Raw genomic sequence first — 12,626 nt, forward strand, 5'->3', positions numbered from 1 at the left:
AATTTATTGTAGAGTGTACAACATAGCGTAAAATGATACTCGTCTTCTACAATATTTGAATAATAACATTTACATTTTCCATCAGCTCTGGCAGTACCTGAATATTAAACAGTTTCAATTTCAAGGTTATGTGTTGATATTCTAAAACAGATCATACATATTCTTTTCATTAATTTAAAATTGTACTAGATCATTTTCAAATCAAAAGTTTACTTCAAATTTACAATTCAATGAAAGTGTTGATATATAATTTATAGAAGCATTCTAATCTTGAATAAACTGCTCATGAATTCTACATTTAAGAAAAGGAAGATAATAATTATTTATATTTACATCAAATTTTTGTCTGAGATCCATCCAAACCAAGATGATAAATAATATAATTTATTCTCTTTGTCCAAGAATAGTTTTTTTTTACATTGACATTCTAATCATTATACACTATAATCATTGATGAATTTATATTTTCATAATTCTAACACAATTTTAACAGCATATTTCTGTCATAAAATGAATAGCGGAAATCTGCCAAGCTTACCATATACAGCAGAGTTAGGCTTTTGTTGCTTTACACCCAAAATGATTTTCAGAAATCTAATATGTATCTTGTCAACATCCTTAAATGTATATACCCCCAAACATACAATAAATTGGAACTACCATAGCGTCAAACAAAGACAATTTAGTTTCAACTTCAAGATGAACTCTGTCAAGCAAAGACAAGAGACTATCGTTGGTCTGTAGAGCTTGATCATTTAGCAGGTTTACTGCATGTGACATATTGCCTGTAAAATGAAAGTTAAGTTAACACCAGGATAATTAAAGTTATACTATTTTCAACGATATTCATCATTGAAATATAATTGTACACTTCTAGCTTGCTTTCGTTTTTCAAAAACACTTATCTTAGTTTCATATTCATTGTTTTTCCCGATTTAACAGAATAATGGTAAATAGCATCCATCTGGACTTGCAAACTCGCTGTATCTGTAGTTAATACTACAATATTATCAGCGAATAAAAGCATTTACTTGGATACAATCCTTTGTAGTATATGTTTGAAAGTTTCAAAGATAAAATTTATAAACAAAATAAATCAAAGAGGAGAAAGTGGTTCACTTTGTGTTAGACCGACTGTTACATCGAAAAAATGAGAAAACTTCAATTCGCAAGCACAGCATAGTTTAACCCATGCCTGTACATCATTATGAATACATTTGATCATGTTAGTCATTTTACAGCTTATAGCCGTTTGGATTAACTAAATCCATAACGCATCTATTTTTACGGTATCAAAAGCTCGCTTGTAATCAATAAATACACACTAAACGGTTTGCCTTGTTGTTTAATATAGTTTAGATAATAGCATGTAGAAGGAAAATGACATCAGCTGTAGAATGTATATCACGGAGCCCGAACTAGCAATCACTCAACGTATTATTCAGTTCACGCCAATTATTTATTCTATTTCTCAAAATTAAAGAAATCATTTTAAAACTAACATTGAATTATGTTATACATTTGTAATTAGCAGGGTCAGATTTATACACCCTTTTCAAAAAATGGACAATAGCTCTCTTTGACCAAGATTTAGGGTAAACAGGGTCATATTTATGTAATGAATATAAATATGGTGAAGCGAAATCATCCACAACTATCAACAATTCCGCTTTGTTATGTTCATAGTCACATGTAACGTGATATCAGTTTTACTTATCTCCACAATTGTAATGATCCGATATTTTCCTATATATAACTATTTAAATACACGAATTGTTCTCTTTAAAGAGTTCATACTTTTAAACCAAAAGCATTACATTGTTTATCGGAGTTTTAACGTACAGGTAAACTGTTGACTAGTGAATCGTATTCTGGCATATTGACATAACGGTTCATGTGTATCTCTGGGATAACTTGTGGCCCGACCCTTTTGCATACAACTTTGATAACATTTATTTCAAACTTTTATATATACATGTATACATATATGTAAATATTTTGACAATTGTAATAATGTTTATAAATATGCAATAAAATATTATTAAATTAAATCTCTGGGATATAGTCCAGCTGATACCCAGACCGAGAATTAATGATTGGTCGCGGACAATTGAAATATTCATATCCATCAATGTTAATATTGGATGTTTAACTGTATGCCATGTTTCTTTCTAATATCAAAATCAGATACGAAGTTAAAAAAAGGGTCATCAAGTTTAGAGCGAATACCCTGGACATTCCATTCAAGAACATTTAACTGTTTCCATTCACAATCCTAGTTATAACCAGTAGTGTTCATGGTGTTTAATGTTTACATTTTGTTGTAAATGTACATTTTATCATACGCCAGGTATGCTGTCTTGCCGTCCTTTTTGACATTGATCATTGCGGGAATAAGGTGTTTAAGGCGCTCCTGGGTGACGGGCGGGAACTGGTCACTTCACCTGGTTTTGGTTGTGTCATGGGAGCCATGGCCGCCAACCGTCGAAGAGACGCCTTGTTCACAGATTTTCTGCTTTCCAGGCAAGTAACTTGTCTAGGAAATGGCTCAACATTGCTACGATCAGGCGTTTCTTTAATACCTCATATCTTTCAATGCGATGTGGCCGAATTTGATTGATTCCTGAGAATTTCAATTTTAAGAACATCCCGGAATTGGTTATAGAGCATTTTTGAACATTTCCCATTTTTCCGTTCATCAGGGGAACTTTACTCAGAAAAACCTGAAAATAGCAAATTATTTCGCATTGATCGAGAATTCAAGACAATAATATCCTACTGCACCCAGTAAACGTTTGCGAGGTCTTTTTCAAGTATTGCTATTTGATCTCTTTCGACCTTTAGCGTGTTATTAATGGCGTGTTAGTTTGGCTTTATCATCGTTAACGCTTGACTCGAATGCAAGTGTCGCTTCAAGTTCTATTAACCGTTTATTGACATCGTGGGAAGCATTTCTTTTACCATCAATAATGGATGTTAAAGTATCAAACATATTGACAGTGACAGGTAATTATGTATTCAAAAACTAGTTTACAAACAGATGTAAGTCGTATATTGTAAATACGCACCTAATAATGATCCCTTCATATTGCAACGTCCCCTCTTTTATTTTCACTATTGATTAAAACATGCTTTGCTGGAAGAATAAAATCAAACTATAACATGGAAAGGCTGATTAACATCACAAAACAACTGCGGGAGATGAATAACTTTTGATTTCCCATCTGAATCCAGTTGACTTCACAACAGCGCAGTATATGCAATAAAATATCCCCGAAACCCTGTTTTAATTACGCCCAATGAGTATTTCACGCAAATTTAAAAAATTCAAATTGAATTAACAATGAAAAAAACCCCAAACGAAATTGCTATTTCTGTTTCGAAGGTTTTAATGATTTAATCAGATCAAACTATCCCTTCTTCACAATAATGGGAACACTGATAATTAAATAAACCAGTCGTATTTGTGATAAACTTGACCTTGAACATACATCTAGGTCAAAATATTGACAAATCATCAGTTAATGTTAGTTGTGTTTTTAAAATATATTCTTCATGAACGAAGTTATATTTTATAACAAATTATTTGACAAATCATGTCCTTAAAAGCTATTACAATGTGCATGAAATGTTTATAGAAGTTACATAATAACGTAATACTCGCCCAGAAAGCACTGTGTATATGGTGTATTACCAAACATCTGTTATAGTATTGATTTATATTTTCACTACTGTGCATCATTGTTTCTTTTTATTTCGCTCGACAACGAAGACAGCTAAATTGGGATCCGGACTTTGTTTGCGTTTTCGAATGATCTCCCTTACACAATGTATGAACTGCTTCGGGTCTGTTTCGTGTCCTATTTGGGAGACCAACAGACGGCGTCTCTTATGTGAGTGAACCCACGATATATTTGGGCATACGCTGACACTCCAAGCTATATGAATGTGCGTATTAGTTGTATCAAAATGATAAAATTAGTAAAATCAATCTACACATATTCAGGTGTTAGATTAAAAAATCATACCTTTACATTGTTATTGATTACACTTGTAGTTTGATTGCTATGTGAATGACTTGGTAAACGGCAGGCACATTCATTTTGACGATATCCCCTTTATGCACAAAGTATCACTAGTATATTTGTTTGAATCAGATTTACTGTTACATTTTACTGCAATTCATTATCAAAATGGTACTTTTCAAATTGACAATATCGTAATATACATATTTTGGAAAAAAAACTTTTAATCTTAAGATAAAAAACAACCAACACTTAGTTTTGAAATTATGTTTTAAGTGTTAAATATACATTTATTTCATCAGCAGATCCTTCGTAATTAAAAGCGTATGGCTCATGTCCGCTGAGTGCAAAAATACACAACCGTCCTGTTGCCATTCATGGAGAGCGTTTTGTATATTGATAACAGTGCGAGAGTTAGCATTCTCATTCCAGAAATTATGGCAGTTAAAGGCTAGACAGCAAAGTAGCAATACAACGAGACTCTAAGGAAAACTTGTCTGATGCTTGAATGTAATGGGAGTCTTAAATTTTGTATTAGGCTTTCCTCAAATTGCTCTCTTTGAATAGAGACACACATACTAGGAAACTCACAGTCTGTCTTCGAAAGCACGCCTCATGAGGGCAAAAGGCTTTAAATTAACACTTTATGATGCTTACATATGTCCGGATCTAATGCAAAAACAGTAGGATGAACCGTCTCAACTTGACTTGTTGAAATAAATGATCGAAATAATTAATTACATTAATTTAAATAAAACTGAATTATTGTAAAGTGAAATGACATATGTTTATAATATTGAAATGTAAAATTTTATATGTCATTTCAGGTTAAGCACTATGTCGTTGCATGCTCAATACTATTAACTAAACACTTATGATGTGTACAGAGGTTCAACTATACCAAATATTTTTATTACAGTTATTGACAAAGGTCAAAACACAAAACATTATAATCAGCAAGATAATTGTCCTAAATGCATGCAGTTTTAGTTCGTCTACAGTCTGATCCTTATGGGTTATACAAAATGCCTTAGTGATTTTTGAAAACAGCCTTCATGTTAATTGATATTAAGCAGTAGCTAGTGGGCGTTGACTTTCCATCGCTACCAATAAGCAGTCAAACTACAACGGTGTCGGACATCTAAAATAGACATAATATATATAAATTGCAATAAACCTCTCTATAATACAAATATTATAATAGAATATTCAATCATCTTCCTGCCATCCATTAAGTGCACTTTAATGGAAAAAGCATTCTTATTCCAAAAATTATCATAGTTCCAGGCAAATAGAAATACAATGAGAAACATAAGGAAACCTTCCAAAAACTTTAATGTATTGGTAGTCGTAAATTATGAATAGGACCTTTCTGAAATTGCCTACGTCAAGAGAAATCGCACATTCCGTCTCCAGAAACATGCAGATGATTGGAAAAAGAAGTAAGATTAACACTCTATGATACGTATGTCTGTCTAGATTTAATGCAAATACACAGTTAAAAGAGCGATATTCAAAACTGACTAGACTATATTTACACTTGGATACTATACATGCCTCGTTTTGTTGGTCACTATTGGACGAAGGAATAATGTAAACGTTGACATACATATTTGATGGTTTATAATTGCCTAAAAAAAATTGAGCTTTGTTTAAAACTGTGTTTCGCAGATGAAAAATATTTGTGATAAGACAGACACATCTGAATTTAGTAAGCATATATATTTTAAATAAATGAGCAAGCTTTTCAATTCATCTTAAATATACGTTCAAATATGTTTCTAATTTACACTGAACAAATTTAGACCAGTTATGAAATTATCATTCAGGATAGGTGGGAAAATGCCACTTGGTCAGTAGGTATTTGTATTATTCATAAAAACATACCCGTTCTGTAAACAAATACAAAATGCAACTACAAACTCTCCTGATATTCTGAGACTGTTACGTTGAATTAACTAACAGTGGCCCTGGTGACATTTACATCTTACTTCAATATCACACGCAATAGAAGAAACAACTATTTCCATTAGATTCCACAGAAGAAAACCTGTAGCTTTAGAGCATTGCCGTTTCATATTAATAATATAGATCGAAACAGAAAATTGCCCTTCTAAGCCTTAGATATTTTATTCTGCCCTTTCTTATGTTACTTTTTCGGCTGGTTCGATAACATCTTTAATGCTGTCTGAGCATTCACATTCTGCAACTTTACACGATACATTTTATAAAATATACACTCAGCACTTATTTAGCACTCGTGCCCTGCCTGTTTTTGTTATTTTTCGACTACAGGGCTGGTCCATGTAGTGTTCAATGTTCTATTATATGCTTTTAGTTTTAAAGCTAATTATCAGCAAATCATGGAAATGCTCTTGTTTTGAGAACCAAATATATATCACAAAGATACTTCTGAGTTTGAAATATTTGCAAACAATAAAACAGATTGTACGAACAGTTTCTTGCTTACTTCAGAATTTATTCCTAGTTTGCATCTGATTCCTGTCGAGAAAATTTTATATAATTCTTTTACGAGCTTTTGTCTTGATCTTTTGCTCTCACTAAACACTAAGGAAATTATGCAGGGATGTTAGGACATTATACAGGGATGTTAGGACATTATGCAGGTATGTTAGGGCATTATGCAGGGATGTTAGGACATTATGCCGGGATGATAGGGCATTATGCAGGGATGTTAGGACATTATGCAGGGATGTTAGGGCATTATGCAGGGATGTTAGGACATTATGCAGGGATGTTAGAACATTATGCAGGGATGTTAGGGCATTATGCAGGGATGTAAGGACATTATGCACGGATGTTAGGACATTATGCAGGGATGTTAGGACATTATGCATGGATGTTAGGACATTATGCAGGGATGTTAGGACATAATGCAGGGATGTTAGGGCATTATGCAGGGATGTTAGGGCATAATGCAGGTGTTAGGACATTGTGCAGGGATGTTAGGACATTATGCAGGGATGTTAGGACATTATGCAGGGATGTGAGGGCATTATGCAGGGATGTTAGGACATAATGCAGGGATGTTAGGACATTATGCAGGAATGTTAGGACATTATGCAGGGATGTTAGGGCATTATGAAGGGATGTTAGGACATTATGCAGGGATGTTAGGGCATTATGCAGGGATGTTAGGACATTATGCAGGGATGTTAGGACATTATGTAGGGATGTTAGGGCATTATGCAGGGATGATGTGTAATAAAATCACCAAAATGTTGTGATCGAAAAATTAAAATGTTATCTGGTAAAATACCAGACGAAAAGTCAATAATAAGAAAGAAACGCGCGTAATATGATTGTCTGTATAAACACTTGTGAAAATTGAAGTTATTTGATATGAAAGGACATACTTTAATTTTAAAGACAATTGATGGGAAACTTGATAGCGCTCCACGTCATTATTATGATTTCCGCTAAAATATAATCGCCTTTGGTAAAGGTTTGCATCGCAAGCCGCATTTTTTCGATTGTATCACATACAATATTTATGGAATCAATTGCGGGGTTGATGTCATAGTCAGGGTATGAACGCGATTGGGCTGGGAGGACTCCAAGCGTTCTTTGACCAGCCCAATTGCGTTCATATCCCCGATAATGACATCAACCCCGCAATTCATTCCTTATATTTATACCAATAGTTCATTATTTCATTCATGAATTGTTAAAACAATACTTCATGATTAAAAGAAACCTTTCACTAATCTTTTCTTACCCCTTCAGTAAATAGAACTACCCGACTGTACCCGGAAACATTTTTTCAAATGACGTCACAATAACGCGGGAAAAGATCAATCACTTGAAATCACTTTAAATGTAAAAATGAAACTCTTATGGCAACACTATATTTAAAATATAATAAATTAACACTTTCTTAAATATTGATTTATATTTTACGGGACTTGCTGACAGAATACAAACAAAAACAAGATCAATAGTTTTCATTTATATTGATATGCGATAAATTGTGATCCGAACAAATCCGAAGATGTTGCGTTTAGCGAACGCAAAAACCAAAAGGCAGTTATTTTACAGAATGGAAGTTGAAGTGTATATATTATGTAATAAATGAAGTATAAATAGTATTCCAACTTTTAACGTAATAGAGTGTCCACTTAAACATTAATAAAGAATCCCCAAGAAGTATGCATTAGTGATGCGGAACAAAATCTGTCAAACGTTCTTCTAATTTCTAAATCTGTATTTAATAAAATACCAGAATGGATGTATGTTATCATATATATTGAAACAAAACCCATGATAACACTATTACCTATGTATAGACACAACAGGAATTAATAGACCTTTATAGAAAAAATCAAAGACATTTTAATGGAAACTTACAGCTATTAATAATAATTTTGCAAAATACATATTGCCTTTGAAAACGCTATCATAATGTATCGTTATTTAGTAGAATAATTAACTTACTAGTAACCTTTATAAATATTATATTTAGTGAACAGAACAAGGGACAAAACACATTGGGCTCAAGTACCTAAACTTCTTTGATGTAGACCTCTTAAATGTTATTGTGCCAAACCGTACTTTTAAGTTGTTGCACAATCAAAAAATTATAAAGGCTTGAAAAGAAACACAAAATTTACATCCTGGTACTAATGATTATATCCTATGTCTGGCATGTTCATGGACGCGAACTCCTAAATTGTTACCCAGCTTTTTCTGTGCAAATCACCACAACTATATTATCGTAGAAAGAAAACAAGTCACATTTTATCTTATCCAGTTTTTTATCACTAATAAAGCAATTAGTACATCAACAAATAATACACATTTCAAGCCTACTTAAAGCGTCAGTGTTATTAAAAAAAGTTAGTATGTAACTATGAAAGAGTCTCCTACAATGCCTTATAAACTCCCGAGGTCAACACGACGCTTTATGTACGTACATACCAACAGAATCCCAATGAGGTCCACTGACTTACTATATGCTAATAAGGTAGATAAGTGGGTGGAGCATAGCATCAAAGTCGGTTAGGGAAAAATCGCAGATAGATACTCGCTCAAGTTTTTGAAAAAAAAAATGTTTATGACAAAATCAAGTATGGCAAATCATTAGGAGTGTTAACACTAAGATACTTAAAGCATGAACGTTTCAGCAAATGTTGATCCTTGCTAAAATATCGTTTTTGCAGACCAAAAGGTCAAAAAGGTTAGGAGAGGTCATTTGGATACGCAAACAAAGTTAACATCACTAAAACACAATTCTAAGGCCAGACAAAATAATGACCAGAAACCAAAGCTGATTCGGGGCTTATGCTGCATTATGATGGTTCGAGTCAGCAGGTTGAACTGGAAAACGTTATGTTAAAACAACATGTGACAAGTTCGCACCGTGTGGAAGGCCTGCGTTAAGGTAAGACGAGATTATTGAGAGTTTTAGTACGTTAACGTAAAGCTGCATCAAAACTGAAATGAAGGCAAAAAGAATGGCAGCTAAATACACCACAATGTAAGTCGGATATTTTTGCCAAACATAACCAACATACATGCTTCTGTTCTCGGGTTTCAGCGGAAACGGACCTTATAGATAACATGTCGTTGTAAACGTTCTACATAATTAACTAATACAGACATTTTGGTAAAGTAAAAAATCACTTTAAGAAGAGTGGGTTATAACTGTTTCCAAAACATGACCTTATGATTTTAAATAGTCTTTCTTATACGAACTTCAGGAACAATCATAGGCAATTATTGGCTACAAAGTGATCAATAAACTTTAAATTAAAGTCTGACAACTTCCCTAATTCTGTAAGCGAATAAACGTAATCATCCAACGTGTTAAAGCCATTTGTACAAATTGTACGTGGGTTTCACGTCATGAAATAATGTCTATTATAAAGAAAAATAACGTAATTCCTAGATATTGGAGCAAATGGTTACCATGGAAAATGAATAAATACGTACAATTTAAGTTTCAATTGCTCCGAAAAGCTTTATTTCGAGGAAAGCTTTGTAATGGTGATGAGCAGAGGCCTTACAATTATATCTTAATACAAACTGCCAGGGAATATTTAAAACCAAAAACCTAATGAAATGTCAACTTTTATTCGTTCAGTAGACATATGCAATGATCATACATTTATCTTTCTTCTCATCAACTAAGTACCACGTCACTTAAAGATGAAGGGTTAATGCCAATTTTTTTACAATTGGGATCTTCTTTAAATTTGATCAAATTAAAATATTAAAATATTATGAAAGGCCAACAACATGTCATATCATGTTGATTGATTTGTACAATTGAGACATATGATAACAAGTAATTATCACAGTATAATGATATGATTTAATAATTGCAGATAAAATGTTTTGTTGAGAAAATAAATTATTCAGTGGCATTATTCGTAAAATGTGGATTTGCTTCAATCATTTTTTGAGGCTGACTGTTTTAGTTCAATCTATTTTTTTAATTCTACAAATACATTGTAATATTGAGATTTGGAAATTGCGAACACTGAACGGGAATAAATGAATAAAGGCTCATCCGGGTAAACAATTGCCCTGTCCTGTTTCCATATGGACATGTATAGAAAAACACACTTATTAAATACTTTTTATCTGAATCCGTAATCAGGGTTAGGAATTACATGACTTCAATTGAGCTCTCACATAGGTCACCACGGGTGGAACCCTATGTAAACATACAAGTAAATGTCGTTAATTTCTAAATAAATTTTTTAACAGATAATATATCAAAATATTTCTTAGCCTATAAAGATTATCTTATATTCTGCTTCTACGCGTGTGAAATATTTTAAATTTGCTTGTTTTTTTTAACGAAGCAATCCTTGGCCAAAACTTGGCGGACTTTTGCAGGACGATGTGACGATGTGTGTGCCGTGATTCTTTGTTTAGTAAGCATATCTTAGTAATGAGAAATGATTTAGAAGTCACACATGCGTTAAAAAGTTAAGTGTTTTTCATTATTTTATGAAACGAATTCTTTGTTAATAGTCTTTTAATTCTGGCAATAAATTTCGGATTTTTAGAAATGCTGTTGTTCACGTGAATGGTAATATATAGAGCTCATATATGTGGTAATTTGCACCTAGATGTAGATGGTTTTGATCGATTAAAAAAGCAATTTAAAGTTGTAGGTCAAATCATGGCTTTCCTCCTGGTACCCTCCTTAAAACTATTGCTATATCGCTTGTCATTGAAACTTAAATCATGAAGTTATAATTCAAAATAATTTGTACTTTATTGACATTCAAAAGTATAGTATACTTTGGATCATAAGGCAAATTGCGAATATTAGTGTTATGTTGATATTAAACTTTTGAACATAATTGGTCAGCAAGGCCCTGTGGCGCAACGGTAGCGCGTCTGACTCCAGATCAGAAGGTTGCGTGTTCAAATCACGTCGGGGTCACGTTTTATATCAAGTTTCTTTTTCGTTTGAATTTAAGTTATAAATGTTGAGAACAGCGAAAACTACTGATATAAATAATGGTTACATGCATCCAATGGTCCCGGTACAATGGCAATTTTAGAGCTATTTATCACATTCAGGAAATAAATTATTATTTTAAATGAAAACTAGGAATTCACTGAGACCTTATATCGGTTAATGAGCACTAAATCTTATACTAATATTTATGCAAAAAGCTAACCTTGAGCAATTGAGAGATCCAATATTTGAAAATACCTCTAGCTTCACACCAAATGTTGCTTGCCAATTAGCTTGGTAAATGTGATTTTAACGAACAGTGTTTCTAAAGATTTGAAAGAATTTGTTTTTAGCAATAGCGGTCATAATATTCTGAAACTATTTTTATAACAAATTAATGAGACCAATGATATGAAGTTTTAGGCAATTTTCGAATGAATCTACGAAGCGATGTAAAAGCAATTGGCCAAGACAATCTCGTAATCATGAATAATTAATGAATCAGTTTTATTGGTTCCGCAAAGTACCAGATGCTTTACGATTGAAAAAATACTCTGGCGATTGCCGGAGTTGAAACGGGTCCGCCTTCTCAGTACAATAATATTTGGCAGTAGCCAAGACCAGACGGCCACGGAGGGTACTGACACTGAAATGTTATTGAACAAAATTTGAGTGTAACCCATGCATATTTTTTAAAACGAGATTTTGTCAGTCAATTGTCCCACAGTATGTATGCAGTGTAACGGAAGGAAGTACCGTGGTTGCCGACGATGCAGTTCAAGGTGTCTGCTTTAGATCTAGGTCTCGTTTCAATTAATATCATACTCAGTGATGGACATTCGTACATTACCGCAGGAACAATCGCCCTTAAAAAGAAACAATAAAAACTGGCAACCTTGCTAAACCTTTCTCAATAATGTCATCGGACGTTTGTCATGGTATTTGAAGATTAAACTTGACAAAGACCCTGTTTTGTCCAGGTTTTGTTGTCCTTTGGTAAGACACAGCGGAAACCCGGGGAATCGAGTCGTAATGTTAACGAATGTAATGGAGCAGGTGTTTTCAAATTCGAGAAGAAAATCTGTTAATTCTAAAAGATGAACTTTAATTATTTAGGCATTTTTTTTAATCGTGAATTGTACAATTATATCGAGTTATAAAAA

General features: G+C 33.1%; 1 non-coding gene across 1 annotated transcript; it reads left to right on the forward strand.

Moving 5' to 3' along the window:
• Positions 1–11,373: 11,373 nt before the first annotated feature.
• On the forward strand, positions 11,374–11,445 carry Trnaw-cca (transfer RNA tryptophan (anticodon CCA)). Its single transcript has one exon. It is a non-coding gene; the product is annotated as a tRNA-Trp (tRNA).
• Positions 11,446–12,626: the final 1,181 nt, after the last annotated feature.

The sequence above is a fragment of the Mya arenaria genome, chromosome 6 (genome assembly GCF_026914265.1).
Source record: "Mya arenaria isolate MELC-2E11 chromosome 6, ASM2691426v1".
In the NCBI taxonomy this organism is placed as follows: Eukaryota; Metazoa; Mollusca; class Bivalvia; order Myida; family Myidae; genus Mya; species Mya arenaria.